The sequence below is a fragment of the Myotis nattereri genome (assembly GCF_964212035.1).
Source record: "Myotis nattereri genome assembly, chromosome: 1".
Lineage (NCBI taxonomy): Eukaryota > Metazoa > Chordata > Mammalia > Chiroptera > Vespertilionidae > Myotis > Myotis nattereri.
The window spans coordinates 122238029-122254004 of NC_138075.1; positions in this window are offsets into that span (position 1 = coordinate 122238029).

The window sequence follows — 15976 nt, forward strand, 5'->3', positions numbered from 1 at the left end:
AACATGAGTGCAGAAATTGGTAAATATGAAACCAGCCAGACTTCAGTGAGGAGGAGGCTGTGGAATCCTTTCTTCTGTGGATAGATCATTGCATTGTTTCGTGACTAGAGATGCCATCTTTATCCTGGGAGCCTTCCCATCAACCATTCCTATAAGACATGTCTGAACGCCCCAGTTCCAGCTTTTCTCCTCCTAAACACTTGACGAGTTTGAAAAGTAATGTTCTTGTCCTTTCTTCACCACACAGAGCTAACTGCCTCTCCTCCTGAAATGACCAGCTGACATGCAGGCTGGGCCTGGAGGTGGAGGATGCGAGCACTGCCTGGGTTTGAACTGGGTTGGACAAATAAATGTGGCAGCTGGTACAAGACTTCTGAATCAGAGCCTAGAGAGGAGCTTCAAAGAGCCCTGAGTATCAGTCGGCTCAGATCTCCTCTGTAGATCTCTGAGAGGAGAGAAATGGCACTAGACATACATGTGCTCCTAGGATACCTGCTGGTCATCTTGGTCCTTCAGAACCAAGTCTGCCCCATCATTGAGGCTGAAAGATCACTGGCATTTGCAGCCAAGGAGACCACAAGGAGGTGGATAAGTTTTTGTGGGTTTTTTTTTTTTTGGTATTCTGGTGGGAATCTGCAACTGCTAGACATGTATATAGACCACATATATGTCAGAATCAACTGTAGATCTACCACTGGCTAGTGTGTCTGAACATAAGTAACCCCAGCAGCTTGAACTGAGTTCTATCTAGAATAGTGGTTCTCAACGTGTTGGCTATAAATCGGCAGCATCAACATCATCTGAAAACTACTTAGAGATGCAAATTTTCAGGAGCTTTCCAAGTCCCAGTGAATCAAAAACTCAGGAAGTGGAGTGAGCAATCTGGTTTAACAAGTTTCCAAATGAGTCTGATACATACCAAAGTTTGAGTAGCTGAGCTACTCTAAGTACCGTCTATGGAAATGACTTTGTTAGAACTGTAGACACTCAGGCCACACAGCAGATCTTCTGAGTATGAATCTCCTTATTAAAATTAATTACCAGAGAAAATTGGACAGATATATGTAAAAAAATGAAAGTAGACCACCTTCTTACATGATATAAAAGAATATACTCAAAATGAGTAAAATAATTAAATGTAAGACTTAAAACCATAATACTCCTATAAGAAAACATAGACAGTAAAATCTCTGTCATCTCTCTTAGCAAATTTTTACATATATATATATCTCCTAAGGAAAGGGGGGGAAAAAAGAAAAAGAAACAAATGAGGCGCCGAAACCGGTTTGGCTCAGTGGATAGAGTGTCGGCCTGCGTACTGAAAGGTCCCAGGTCCGATTCCGGTCAAGGGCATGTACCTGGGTTGCGGGCACATCCCCAGTGGGAGGTGTGCAGGAGGCAGCTGATCGATGTTTCTCTCTCATCGATGTTTCTAACTTTCTATCTCTCTCCCTTCCTCTCTGTGAAAAATCAATAAAATATATTAAAAAAAAAAAAAGAAAAAAGAAACAAATGAGGCTATTTCTAACTAAAAAATGCATGCCCTAACCGGTTTAGCTCAGTGGATAGAGCGTCAGCCTATGGACTGAAGGATCCCGCATTCCATTCCAGTCAAGGGCATGTGCCTTGGTTGAAGGCACATCCCCAGTAGGGGGTGTGCAGGAGGCAGCTGATTGATGTTTCTCTCTCATCGATGTTTCTAACTCTCTATCCCTCTTCCTTCCTCTCTGTAAAAATCAATAAAATATATTTTAAAAAAATGCACAATAAAGGAAACCATCAACAAAATAAAAAGAAAGCCTACTAAATGGGAGAAGATATTCACCAATGATATATCCAATATGGGATTAATATTCAAAATTTAGAAAGCACTCCTACAACTCAAAACAAAACAAAAACAATCCAATTAAAAATGAACAGAGGATTTGAACAGACCTTTATCCAAAAAGGCCATACAGATTGCTAATAGACATATGAAAAGTACATTAATGTCATTAATCATAGAAATGAAAATTAAAAACACAATGAGCTACTACTTCACGTGTCAGAATGGCTATCATCAATAAATTCACAAATAAGTGTTGGTGAGTATGTGAAGAAAGGGAAGCTTCATGCACTGTAGGGAGTAAAGATTGGTACAGCCACTATGAAAACAGTACAGAGGTTTCTGAAAAATTTAAAAGTAGAACTGCTGATGACCCAGAAAATCCACTTCTGGGTATTCTATCTAATAAAGAGAGAATATGCTAGTTGACCCCCAAAGCCAATAAGGAAGGGATATGCTAATTGACTGCACCACCCTCAAAGATGAATGTGCCCACAGCGAACAAGGAGGGAATATGTTAATTGGCTGTCCCGCCCTCAAAGATGGCGGCGCCCACAGCCAATAAGGAGGGAATATGCTAACTGACTGTCCCACCCTCAAAGATGGTGGCGCCCACAGCCAATAAGGAGGAAATATGCTAATTGACTGCCATGCCCTCAAAGAAGGCAGTGCCCACAGCCACAAGATGGCCGGCAGGGGAGCGAAGTTGTGGGCGATCAGGCCAGCAGGGGAGGGCAGTTAGGGGTGACCAGGCCAGGAGGGGAGGGCAGTTGGGGGAGACCAGGCCTGCAGGAGAGGGCAGTTGTGGGTGATCAGGCCTGCAGGGGAGCAGTTAAGCGTCGATCAGGCTGGCAGGGGAGTGGTTAGGGGTGATCAGGCTAGCTGGCAGAAGCAGTTATGGGCAATCAGGCTGGCAGGCAGGTGAGCAGTTAGGAGCCAGCAGTTCTGGATTATGAGAGGGATGCACGACCGGCAGTCATACATGCCCCAAGGAGTCCCAGATTGAAGAGGGTGCAGGCCAGGCTGAAGGTCACCCCATGCCCATGAATAAATTTCATGCACCAGACCTCTAATAAATCAATAATGAGTAGATGACAAAATAAGCAAAATATTTTAATTAATAACTTCAATGAGGAAGTTATACATTTAAGCATCCTATCTAATAAAAGAGAAACATGGTAATTGGTGTACGACCGCTACCCTTCCCATTGGCTAATCAGCGCGATATGCACATTAACTGCCAGCCAAGATGGCGGCCGGCAGCCAGGCAGCTTGAAACTAACATGGGGCTTACTTGCTTCAGTGACGGAGGACTCCAATGTTCCCCGCCTGCCTTGCCAGCCTCTGAGCTTGCAGTTTAAGAAACATTGTAACAAATATAGAAGCTAAACAAAACCCCAGAAACCTGCTTTCAGCTAGCCCGGGATCTCAGAGCTGGAGTTGATACAGAGTTTCGATTATAGAATGCAAACAAACCAGATACCTTCTTTCAGCAGCAGAGGCCTCAGAGCTGGAGCCTAAGAGCTAAAGCTGGCCCAGAATAAAAAAAGAAAAAAAAAAAGAAAAAAAGGAGCAGTTGGTGAGCTTCAGTCAGCCTGAAAACAGCCCTCAGCCCCTCACCCAGACTGGCCAGGAACCCCAGTGGGGACCCCCACCCTGAAGGGTGTGTGACCAGCTGCAAACAGCCATCATCCCCTCACCCAGGCTGGCCAGGCACCCCAGTGGGGACCCCCACCCTGATCCAGGACACCCTTCAGGGCAAACCAGCCAGCCCCACCCATGCACCAGGCCTCTATCCTATATAGTAAAAGGATAATATGCCTCCCAGCACCGGGATCAGCGTGACAGGGGGCAGCGCCCAAACCCCCTGATGGCCCTGCGGCTCTGTGTGTGACAGGGGGCGGGGCCACAACCTCTCTATCCGCCCTGCTCTGTTCATGACAGGGGAAGGTGCCCCAACCTCCTGATCAGCCCTGCTCTGTGTCTGATACAGGGGGAGCTCCCCAACCCCCTGATCGCCCTGCGGCTCTGTGTGTGACAGGCTGCGGCACCCCAACCCCCTGATTGGCCCTGCTCTGTGTGTGACAGGGTAGAACCATAACCTCCCCATCGGCCCTGCCCTGAGTGTGAGAGTGGTGGCGCCCCAATCCCCTGATAGGCCCTGCTCTGTGGGTGATAGAGGGCGGCGCCCCAACCCCACCCCACCCCCACGGGCCCGGGTCTGTGTGTGATGGGGTAGAACCATAACCTCCCCATCGGCCCTGCCCTGAGTGTGACAGTGGCGGCGCCCCAACCCCCTGATCGGCCCTGCTCTGTAGGTGATAGAGGGCGGTGTCCCAACTCCCCTATTGGCCCTACTCTGTGATTGACAGGGGGGAGCTCCCCAACCGCCTGATGGGCCCTGCTCTGTGCATGACGGGGGAGGGGGGGGGCCGCAACCTCCCTATTGACCCTGCCTTGAGTGTGACAGGGGGTGGTGCCCCAACCCCCCAATCGGCCCTACCCTGAGGGTGACTAGGGTGGCATCGCAACCTCCCAATCCGCCCTGCTCTGTGCATGACAGGGGGCAGTGCCCCAACTCCCCAATCGGCCCTGCTCTGAGCCCTACCAGGGGTTGCATCTAGGGATTGGGCCTGCCCTCTGCCACCAGGAGCAGGCTAAGCCAGCAGGGCATTATCTCCTGAGGGGCCCCAGACTGCGAGAGGCACAGGCCAGGCTGAGGAACCCCCCTCCCCCCCCCCCCGAGTAAACAAATTTTTGTGTACCAGGCCTCTAGTGAATATATAAAGAAGAAAATCAGCATTATTAATAATTAGGAGAATGCAAAAGCAACACAGCCCTGGTGAGTGAGAATTCCAGCTCTCAGTGAAAAACCTATGTGTGATTTTTTAGGCAATTAAAAAGGCAGGCCTCCTGGGGGAAAACCTGTCCTCTCCACACCAGAGTTGGTGCAAAGCCAGTGCATGGTAGTCTCTGGAAGGAGTTTTAGTCAAGGACTCAGGCCCCTTCGGCTGGCCATGCTCTTACATATATCTGCATTTCTAACCCAGACACCTACATTCCAAAGATTACATACATGTATAAGATCAGCAAAAGGATTACACCTTGTTTTAGCTAACATATTGGTCTTAATTTACCTAAAAAAAATATTTTATTATTATTTTCAGTAAAACACTTATTCAACAAGTAACCATAAGGTACATCCTGTTGCCCTGCACTGCATAACGCTGGGTCATAGGGATGAACAAGATCTGTTTTCATGGAGCTTATGGTCTCTTGAAGAAGACAGTTAATAAAAGGTTTTGCCAAATATTCTGAGTTTTATGACATAAAGAACAAATGAATACATTTGCAAGACTATATTTTAAAAAAATATGTAAATACCTCCTAAATAATTCTCTATTTTCAATGAGTAATTAAGAGTTCACAGAATAACAAGAAAATGTTTTCGTGCTCTTTAGTGCTGTCATATTAAAATGGTCTGTATTCTCTTTTTTAAAATAATAGATCCCAAATGCAATACCATTATTAACTATTATGATCTTTATAACAATTATAGAATATATTTAAAGAGCACTTTCTATGTAGCTGACATTGTTTAAGTATTTTATATGGATGAACTGTATCCCATCTCAAAAATCATTCGGTGAGATGGGTGTTAATGCATCCCCATTGCAGTTATTCTAGTTTCAATCTGTAAGTTACTGGAGTTTTCAAAAAAATGTTGGTTCTGAATAACATGATAATTATTAAAGTTGTGCTTTTATAACAAATTAAGATATAGGCAGATATGAAGAGATTTTGATAATGATTAATTGATCAGTTTTTTCAAAGAATTTCAGTAATATTACATGTAATTTGTATGTGAAATAGTAAAGAAAGAAACTTCCCTATGTGAATGTTGTGATTCTTTATTGTGATTTTTTATTTTGTTAAAAAAGAAAAACATGACTTAGAAACCAAATTTTTGGAAGAATTTCCCTTTTCTACCCTAGGTTAGCAAGATGAGGTACTTTCTTTAAGCACAATTATGACACCTTTTAACTTTTTTATTCATTCCGCAGTAGAATAACATCCCTAGTTACTAAATCTGAAAAAAAAAATCACTGTACTTAACTTATAGAGCTGCTTCTTCGTCTCTCAGTCTCTTGTTCATAATTGAGAGGCCTGCCCTAATTAGTGCTGCCTTTTACTGGGGGGGTATATCAGCTTATTTCTGGAGTTCAATGTTAGAACTGCTACCTAAGATTTAGTTTGAATAACATTGAATATATCTTGTACCATTCCTTTGAATTGTTTTAAATTTTTTCAGACCCTATGTAAGAAGATGCTATCCATTGAATCTCAATGAAGAACTTAATATATACATTGTTTTTACACAATTATCTCCATTTAAAACACACAAATAAAGTTAAAATTAAATTAGTTTTAGCATAATTTGAAGCATTTTAGCTAACAAATTATCAAGATTATATTAGCATGGACCAATATATATTGCTACTATGTTACTTTGCATATAATAATGATTATATTAGCATGGACCAATATATATTGCTACTATGTTACTTTGCATATAATAATGATGGTATTAGTTGATTTTATGATATGAAAAAATGAAGGGTAATAAAGGTATAACATTTTAAATTTTAACTAAGGCCTTCATGTTTAAATGGATGATAAATAAACAGCCAAATATAAGTATTTGAACTCAACTATAAGTATTTGAACTCAGGCTTGAACACAAAAAAAGATGGGTAAATGTCAATATTTTACAAATTACAATAACAATTTGAAATTTCATGAGTAGGCTAAAAAATAAATTATTCATTCAGTGACTTTCATGAGAAACTCTTACAAATTAAAACTTGATTGAAGTGTTTCTCCTAAAATAAATTAAAATGCAGCTTTTATAAGCAATTCAGTTAGCACTTCTACTTTATATTGCTAGCACATATGTCATTTATGAAATCTTTAGGAATATTCTCATATTAAGGTAGGTCAAGTTCTTTCTCAGTAAGATCTCAGTTAAGATTAGGAATTTCTTCTGATGAGTCACATTAAAGATGTGTTGATATAAGGAAATGACTTGTGTATTAATTCACTTCCCATGACACACTGTTGCTCGTAGCAGTGGGGGATGGTTATTTAGAGCAACCAAACTGCAATGCAGCTGTAGATGGAGCCAAGATATCACCCACATTCTGGAGTGATGTCTGTGCCTATGCTACGGCATTATGGAGACCATTACCTCCTAATTGTAATCTCAATTCTGAATCAAGGGGAGTTTAAATTACTTTTGACTGGTAAATGCTTATAGCAGTGTTGAATTCCTATAATTTAGCTACAATAAGGCATCTCTTTATTCACATCAATAGAGTATCACAAGACAGATGACTCTAGTAGTGTATACATATGCACATACAGGAACACAGACATATCAGACATTGGATTCAGACACACTTCTTGCTATATCTATCTGGCTCAGACCTTTTTACAGAAAGGCTGAGGAGATACATCATTCTGAGGGCAAGACCCAGGCATAATAGACCTAACCCAATGTGAACCACTATTGGGAGTTACAATTTGTCATAGAGCATATCATCTGTCACACCAGTCATTTTCAGGGTCAAGACCTTAGGTGTCCATTCAGGTATTAGGGCAAGAGAGTGCTATATATAATACATAAAAAATGGGGGCACATGTTTTCCTATTTTCAAAATCCTGTAATAAAGCCCAATATGAAGGTACTTACAGGGGTATCCATCCCATCCCCTCCCAGTGGCCTTTAATGGAATGTGGGAGCATCCCAGTGGGAACTGTACTGCGCAGCAGAGCTGGAGAGTAATCATGTACAGTCGGAAGCAATAGGAGTGCGAGAGACCAGGTGGCCTGCACAGCCCAGCAGAGTCTGGTAGCTCTGAGGTACCCAGTGAAGAAGTGACACTAGCTTTTGCTACAAAGCTGCAACTGCTCAGGATAAAAAGCTGAAATAATGGCAATTATCAAGGTCCACTCATATGGGACACATACACAAGCACTTGGAAATCACCCTCTACAAGGATCCCTACACTATCCTACCTTCTGTACGGGGAAATTTAAGCCAGTAGAAATGTCCCACTATTTCCAGTGAGAAAAGGTAGAAGGAATTTTGAGATAAGCATGTAAACTGTACACAATTTATTAACTTTTAATGAAAATGAAGAAAAACAAATCAGAAAATATGCAAACCTTATTTTAATTTCTCCTAACTGGGACTATAACATCTCTACATATGACTTTATGTATGTAAATTAATTATTTTTGAGGGGTCAATAAAATAATGCTCCTGTTAACCCCTTATTTATCTGCTTCCTTACCGCTTGCTCTCTCTTTTTAAATCTGTTCTCCTTTCTAGTTAATTGAGGCTGCCTGCAGTTATATTAACACGTTCACAACACAACATACAATAATACAGGCTTTGAAAATAGACAAATATATATCTAAATTCAAATTTTATTAATTTAAATTATTATATTATCATATTCACTCCTTTCCTGGCCAGCTCACATCCAATGACTGATTTCTGAAAGAGTATAATGATTATCATATTATCACTGTCAATATTTTTCTGGTTTAATTCGAATTTCTATATAATTTTTAAAAAATACTTCCCATGATGTCAGTGAGAATTAAATGAGAGAAAGTCCATAGAGCACTTTTAACAATGACTAGTGTACATCAAGAGCTTGATAAATGTTAGTCTTACCCCTTATGATCCTGAGGACATGTTATAAAGAGTTTTCTGGCTTTTTGCAATTAGTCCACTAAAATCCATATATATCTATTTCAAACCTATTCCACATTCTGGAGCTCATCTTTCCAATTAGAGGTTTAGTATAAGAAACTTTAGCTTAAAAGCTCAATGGCTGAGCATTAAATTTTCCCTTGTTGAAGTCCAAATTTTGCCTATTCACTTATCCTCAGTAAGTGAGCATTCATTTTTCTGTGCTTCATCGCACAATTGAGGTTTAGGTTTTCTGTTTTTTGTCATATAATTATTGTGATATGAGTATCAATCACCTCTTTAATGGCAATGCCTACATATAAACTTTTGACAAATCCCACAGCAATACAAGTAAATTTAGTAATATTATTTTCAACTTCATTTCACAGAAAAAAATAAAATTGCTACACAAGAAGGCTAAGTAACTTGTTTGAAGTCGCCAGGCTGCTGGTGGCCGTATGGGATTGTTAACCTTGGCTCTCTGGCTTCAGTGCCCTTACTCTTACCCACTATGCTTTGCAGCTTCTCATAAAATAGTGTAGTCACCAGAACTTAAAGCACTCTAAATGAACGCAGTTCCATGTTTAGTAATCAAATGTTTCTGACACACTCCCATTCTTTTTTGGGGTTGCTAATCTACATTTGACCCTCTCCTTGCCTGATTACATTACCTCAGCATTTTTCAACTTTTTTTTCATCTCATGGTACACATAAACTAATTACTGAAATTCTGAGGCACACCAAAAAATTGTGTTTTTTTGCAGATTTGACAAAAAAAGATATAATTTTGATTCATTCACACCAGACAGCTATTGTTGTGTTGGCTGTTGTCAATTTTTTTTAATTTGACAATCTAAGGGAAAATCTAGAGGTCAGTGCCCCTGACTAAACTGCCATATTGCATTTCAAAAATCCTTGTAACACACTGGTTGAAAATCGATGTTTAACCTGATTTGCATTCCAGCATTCCTAAATTCAGCCAGACATAATGGAATGCTTGTGTGGTTGTTCACATTATCTGCATTATTTATTTCATTGTTACTGCTTCCTTAATGCACTGCCATATGTTTGCAAACATTCCACTAAAGCTGCTCTCAAGATTCACAATACTACCTTGCTTCTAAATCCTATACACGCTTTCTTTTCCATTCATACTACATTTGAATTAGCCTTTTAAGTGAAAATTTTCTCCCTCAATACAATCTTATTTTTGTAGCTTTATGATTACTCCTCATTCTGATTTCCATTCTAACTCTTGAGCTATTGCTTCTGTTTTTATTTTTTGTTTACCTATTGTTTTTAATCCTCACCCAAGGAAATGTTTATTGATTTTAGAGAGAGGGTAAAGAAGAGAGAAACATCGACATTAGAGAGAAACATCTGTTGGTTCTTGTATGTGCTCTGACAGGACATCAAACCCCCAATCTAGGTACATGCCCAGAACAGGAATCGATCTTGTAACATTTGTTCCACAGCATGATGCTCCAACCAACTGAGTCATACTGGCCAGGGCTCTGCTTACTTTTTTGAGCCTAGTTAGTCACTAGGAGGCCTTCTTCATAGGTGTCTCTCTTTTTTTACTCCTCCCCCGCCCCACTCAGGGTTCACAACACAATTTGTTTAGGTTCTTGTGTTTTCCATTAAAAATGCTACCTTGTTAAATACATCAGATTTATTCATTTCCTAGTATTTTTTTATCAAAACAAGTACTGACATATTATACATCTACTCATTTGTTACATCTACTCATTAACAGTGTGTGGCAAAAGTAAGTTTATAGTTGTTTGTATGGAAAATAACATAATAACTAACAAATAATATACAAGAATAAATTATGTTGCCTATTCAGGGTGGTTCAGTGGCTGAGCATTGACCTATGAGCTAGGAGGTTATAGTTCAATTCCCAGTCTGGGCACATGCCTAGGTTGCAAACTCAATTCCCAGGGGTGGTGCGTGCAGGAGGCAGCTGATCAATGATTCTCTCTCATTATTAACAGTTCTATCTCTCTCTCCCTCTCCCTTCTTCTCTGAAATCAATAAAAAAAATATTTAAAAAAGAGGATAAATTCTTTTTTTCACATATAATTTTAAACTTACTTTTTCCCTACATTTTGATATATGTACTAGATTGTATATGCTACTTGCTATTACATGCCATTATTATCACAAAGATATTTTATGCAATATAGTATGTTATATTGAGCAGGAAATATACTCTTAGAAGTCATCTAAAGAACATTTAAAACATAATTTAGTGCAACTACTTAATGAAAGCACATGGACATTTAACCTGAGCAATGTGTGCATTGAAAGGAGGTCTACATTACTGAATAGTAAAGGGTGATTGACAAAATGTGCTTTTCTTTCACCAAATTAAAAAAAAGAAAGCATTTTTATCCTTTAGCATGATTCTGGTGACAAGGCTTGCATTGCCAAAATGCCTTTTGAAAATGGACAGAAATATATTAACTATTACCTATGACCTATTACCTACTACCTATTACATATGATATATTATATATATACTAGAGGCCTGGTGCACAAAAATTTGTGCACTCGGCGTGGGTCCCTAAGCGTGGCCTGTGCCCTCTTGCAGCCTGGGACCCCTTGGGAGCATGTCCACCTGCTGGCTTAGGCCCGTTCTCCAGGGGATCAAACCTAAACTGGCAGTCAGACATCCCTTTGGCAGCCCGGGAGTCCTTGGGGGATGTCCTCTTGCCAGCGGGGAGCAGACCTAAGCTGCAGTCAGACATCCTTAGTGCTGCTGAGGAGGCGGGAGAGGCTCCTGCCACAACCGCTGTGCTGGCAGCCATCAGCCTGGCTTGTGGCTGAGCAGAGCTCCCCCTTTGGGAGTACACTGACCACCAGGGGGCAGCTCCTGCATTGAGTGTCTGCTCTCAGGTGGTCAGTGTGTGTCATATTGACCAGTCATTTTGCTGTTAGGGTCAATTTGCATATTACTTTTATTATATATGATAGAGGCCTGGTGCATGGGTGGGGGCTGGCTTGTTTGCCCACAAGGGTGTCCCGGATCAGGGTGAGGGTCCCGCTGGGGAGCCTGGCCAGCCTGGGTGAGGAGCTGATGGCCGTTTTCAGGCTGGCCACGCCCCACAGCAACCCAAGCTCCCAGCCTCTCTTTTTTTTCAGTGCCTCCTTGAGTGGAGGCCATGGCTGGCTGGAAGCAGGTATCTGGGATTTATTTATCTTCTATAATTGAAACTTTGTAGCCTTGAGCGGAGCCCAGGGTCAGCCAGGGCAGGCAGGAAGCTTGGCTTCCTCCATCGCCAGGGGCAACCCAAGCCTTCTGCTCTCTCCAACTCTGTGGCCGCTGCCATCTTAGTTCGGTTAATTTGCATATTTGCTCCTGATTGGCTGGTGGGCATGGCTTGTGGGTGTAACAGAGTGGCGGAGTGATGGTTAATTTGCATGTTTCTCTTTTATTAGTGTATATTAGAGGCTCAATGCACAAAATCCGTGCAAGAGTAGGCCTTCCTTCCCCTGGCTGCTGGCACCAGCTTCCTTCTAGCACCCAGGACCCAGGCTTCCCTTGCATCCCCAGCTTCATCTAGAAGGTTGTCTGGTCTAATTAGCATATTATGCTTTTATTATTATAGACTAGTAGCCCAGTGCACAAAATTCGTGATTGGGGGGGTGTCCCTCAGCCTGACCTGCACCCTCTCCAATCTGGAACCCATCGGGGGATGTCTGACTGCCAGTTTAGGCCCGATCCCATTGCAATCGGGGACTGCTGGCACCTAACCACTCACCCGCCTGCCTGCCTAATCACCACTAACCACTTTGCATGCTGGCCTGCTCGCCCCCAACTGCCACCCCCTGCCAGCCTGCTCACCCCCAACTGCCGCCCCTGCCAGCCTGCTTGCCCCCAACTGCCCTCCCCTGCCAGCCTGTTTGCCCCCAACTGCCCTCCCCTGCCAGCTTGATCGACCCTAACCGCCTCTGCCTCTGCTCCGCCACCATGGCTTTGTCTAGAAGGATGTCCGGAAGGTCTCCCAGTCTAATTGGCATATTACCCTTTTATTAGTATAGATAGACTAGAGCCCCAGTGCACAAAATTTGTGCATAGGTAGGGTCCCTAGGCCTGGCCAGTGATCAGGGCCGATCGGGACCTTCCTTCTCCCAGCTGCCAGCTGCCGGCCAGGCCTCCCTTCGTTCTGTGCCCCCCCAGCGGTCAGCGCACATCATAGCAAGCAGTCAAACTCCTCGTCAGTCAAACTTCCAAGGGGGAAATTTGCTATTAGGCTTTTATTATATAGGCTATTATATATTATGCATTATATGTTGTATGTTATATGTTATATATCATATGTTATATGTCATATGTTATATTATTATATAGTGTATATATTTTATATTTTATATACATTTTATATACTATATATAGGTATATATATAGCTCTCTTCTGAAACGATAGTATAAATTATGACATGCAAGATTATTCTATTAGGCTTTTTTTATTTTTAACCTGTTATGCCACATTTAATGAGAGAAATTTTAGCCATATTGGAGTATGCAGGGCCAGATAATATGTCACTTCTTTTCTTTTAAAACTTATTGCTGTGATGTGTTTTTATAGCTGCTGATTTGCAACTTGCCAAGATTAGACAGTTCTAGTACATCCTTTCTGAGGCACAGAAGAGCCAACTACTATCTTTAATAGAAAAATATGTGAACCTTTTATCCCATTTTATCTGGGAAATAAAGAGAATTTGTTCAGATAAGTGTGGCATTTTATAAAAAACTAGAGGCCCAGTGCACAAAATTTGTGCATGTGAAGTGTCCTTAGAGGCTAGCAGCTAGCGGCTAGAGCAGCCGTGGGCAAACTACGGCCCGCGGGCCAGATCCGGTCCGTTTGAAATGAATAAAACTATTGAAAAAAAAGACCGTACCCTTTTATGTAATGATGTTTACTTTGAATTTATATTAGTTCACACAAACACTCCATCCATGCTTTTGTTCTGGCCCTCCGGTCCAGTTTAAGAACCCATTGTGGCCCTTGAATCAAAAAGTTTGCCTACCCCTGGGCTAGAGGCTGCAGGCTGGGGCCTCCCTTCATTCCACGCTGCCCCCTGGTGGTCAGCACACATCACAGTGAGCTGTCGAACTCCCAGTTGGTCGAATTCCCAAGGGAACACTTTGCATATTAGACTTTTATATATATAGATGAGTTAAACTTAGGATGATTTAGAAAGATGGTATAAAATTGCTGCAAGGGACCCTAATGTTATCAAATGTTGGGAATTTTATTTGGATATACTTTACAGAGGAAATATATTTCCTAGGATACCTTGTCATTCTACTTATATTTAGGTAGATAGGGTTGATAAATAATTATTTACAGATTCTAGTAAACTTAAATATAGTTAGGGATTCTAGATTGAAATTTATATTATGTAGTCATTTGCTGGACAAAAAATAAATAGTTGGAAAGGGTACACAGACTTCTTTGTGAGAAATTGACTTCCATTCTTTATCTAGTCAATTTGTTTCTCAAGTAGAAAACTTATATATGTCCCTACTGCCTACAGAAGATGTCTACAAGTTTTTAATGATTTTTTCCCCAGGAAAATTTGAACCTCTACTTTCTTTCTTTTTTCTTTTCTTTTTTTTTTTGCTCCCCTCACTCCTTCTCCATGCTTTTGTAAATATGGTATCAAACTTATTACCCTGAATATTAGACCTATTAAAACGCTCACGTTTTACATATTACTTCTTTCCCTGGTATCTGACAGCCATTTCTGCTTCATAAGAGATACAGGGTATCATTTCTGGTCAATTACTACTATCTTAGGCATGAGTTGCAACCAAAATTAGGCTGAGTATGGAACTCAGAGTGAAACTACAATCTGCCTGCCCCCAGCCCTGACCCTGACCTTGACCCTGATCCTGATGCAAGGCTGGAGAAGGACACAGTGCCAAGCCCTGCTGTACCCACCCACCATGGTCCAGCTCAATCCTGCCCTGAGTGGCAGCTGGGGAGCACCCTCGCCGGCCCTGCTGGAGTTGCTATGGGCACGAAGCATGGGCGCCCTTCCAAAGCACATACTCACTGAATGTTTACAGACTGGCTATACTGGCAGGGCTTTCAACTGCACATGTTTTTCATACTTTCTTTTTTAAAAATATTTTTTACAAAATAAAGATTTTATACAAGCAATATATAAATGGATTTCTATAATCACCCAATGTGATACAGTATAAATATGCTATGGTTTGTTTATTACAAACAGATATTCAGCAGTCATGGCCGTTGCGTGTAACTTCTAAGTACTGCAGTCTCTGGGTGTTGGGGGTGGTAGGGGCGGGGGCATGGTGCATTTTCATCCTGGTAAACCCTTCATAGTACTCAGTTCTGTATCGCTCAGTAAACATTACTCTTACTTAAAAAAATAAGAAAGAGGGAGGCCCAGGCTACCTGGCTGGTGGCACTGCAGCATGCGGTCGGGGCCTCTCTCTGCAGGGTGATCAATCTGGGGGCCCCGCCATCAATTGCCCCACAGAGGGAGACCCAGGCAAGCCAAGTAATTGCACCCCATGCCTGTCACCTGCAAAGGCAGGCAACTGGTGGCAGGGAGGGGGAGCAGCACTGCACAGACTGCAAACAGTGGCAACAGCGGGGGCGGGGCCAGCTGCCAGCAGCCGGGGAAGGAAAGCCCTGATAGGCCCTGATCTCAGGCCAAGCCTAGGGACCCTACCCGAGGGGTCCCGGATTGTGAGAGGGTATAGGCTAGGATGAGGGACCCCCCCCCCCAAGTGCACGAATTTTTGTGCACAGGCCTCTAGTAAATACATATCATTAGAATTTAACTTATGTAAAGATATAGATTAGTCACATCATTTATTCTTTCGGTTTAACAGCTATCTTTCAACTAGCCACAAATTAAGAGCACTAAGTTACTCAACACTGAAAATGTAGTTCTGGTTCAACAATTCAGTAGTACTTTTTAAATAAATTGTCCACAACAGTATATATATATATATATATATATATATATATATATATATATATACACATACACACACACACACACACACACACACACACACACACATATATATATATATATATATAATAAACAAATTTCTTGACTAAGATGGCAGCATAGGTAATCACCTATACTTGTTGCCTCTCACAACCACATCAAAACTACAACTAAATGGCAGAACAACTACCACCCAGAACCATGGGAAAGCTGGCTGAGTGGAAATTCTACAACTAGAGAGGTGAAGAAAGCACATTGAGACTGGTAAGAGGTACAGAAGCACTGAAAATGCTGGCACCTGGATGTGCTGTTCTTTAAACCGGGAGGGAGATACAAGCTCCTGGTTGCTCTGAATTCCAGTTACAGGTGAGACTCTGGGGGACCCA